This window comes from Neomonachus schauinslandi, chromosome 10 (assembly GCF_002201575.2).
Source record: "Neomonachus schauinslandi chromosome 10, ASM220157v2, whole genome shotgun sequence".
Taxonomy (NCBI): domain Eukaryota; kingdom Metazoa; phylum Chordata; class Mammalia; order Carnivora; family Phocidae; genus Neomonachus; species Neomonachus schauinslandi.
Window position 1 is genome coordinate 137,723,644 of NC_058412.1, and position 1,369 is coordinate 137,725,012.

Genomic DNA, 1,369 nt, shown 5'->3' on the forward strand with positions numbered 1-1,369 from the left:
GCAGCCATACCCATGCCAGAGAGGGGCACCTGGCTGCTGTGGGGTGTGGGATGGGTTCTGACCACATACCGGAGGTCAGGGCAGGACCTGGATGACCAGAGCTGGTCCCAGCAGGAGGGGAGGGAGGTGGTGACAGGAGGGCCATTGGTGAGGAGACACAGGGCTCTTCCAAGGATGAACAGCACGCCTGAGCCCGCCTACATGGAAAGGGGGCAAGTCGCCCCACTGGGGCCGGCAGGGGGGAGGGACGCTCATGGTGCCAGGGAAGCCCCTGCCTCCCACGGTGGCTCAGCTTTGGGGCTGGGGACAGTGCCCAAGTCACCTGCCAGGGCTGTGGTCTCCCCCAGGACACCCTCCCCTCCAGCAGCTGGGCATTTCCCCTCTGGGGTCTTCTCCCCCATCCCATGGAGGGTCTGTCCAGAGCACACACTCACAAGTCCATGGGCACACACCCCCTCATCCCAGGGGGGCACAGGGTTGGAGATGGTTTCCCAGAATCCATTCCTCACTCCCATCCCAAAATGCCTCTTTCATACAAAATGGCCGAGTCCGGGCCCCAGTCTAGCTGGGATGGGAGGGAGAGTGCCTGCCACATAGAGGCCGCACGAGGGCAACTCCTGCCCCAACACGGCATCCACCAACACTCATGTGCACACAATGCCGGCCTGAGGCCACTGCAAGCTGCCCCAGGGGGGCCAGGAGCTCCCTGCACAGGGCCAGGGCTGGCCGGCTCAGGACCCCTCCTCCTGGGCATCCATCCAGCAAGGAGGGGGCCCAGACCCCAGGACGTGCACAGTGCCTGAGGCATATCCCTGCCGCTCCAGCTCGCACAGCACAGAGGGGTCAGGGCTGGACTGGGTGGAGGGGAGACTGGGGGATGCAGGCTGGGCGGGGGACGAGCGCCGGCAGGTGGGGCAAGACAGGCAACAAGCCCGAGCCCTGGGCTGGGGGAGGGAAGTAATACTAGGAGAACACCCCCCACCCCCATTTCAGCAACCCAGAAGCTCGCCCTAGGTGGAGAGTGAGCGGCTTGGGGGTTGCGGCCGGGTAAGCCAGCCCCTGCCCCCACCCCTTGCCCCTTTCCTGGGGGGAATCCCAGCCCAGAGGGGGGCCTCGAGGCGTCCAGATGCTGTAGCAGGACTGGCAGCGCCACCCTCCCTCCCGGCTGGCCCTTTGTTCAGCGCAGCGCCCGTGGGGAGGGGCCTCAGGCCGAGGAGGGGAGGCTGGGGCGCCGCACATCCCCCCATCCTGCGGGGGAGGGGCTGATGCAACCAGACCAGGCCGCTGCTGGTAGGGGAATGGCGCCCCCACCGCGGCCTGGACGCCCGGACCCCAGACCTCCTTCCGATCCGCACGCGCATCTCCGCCC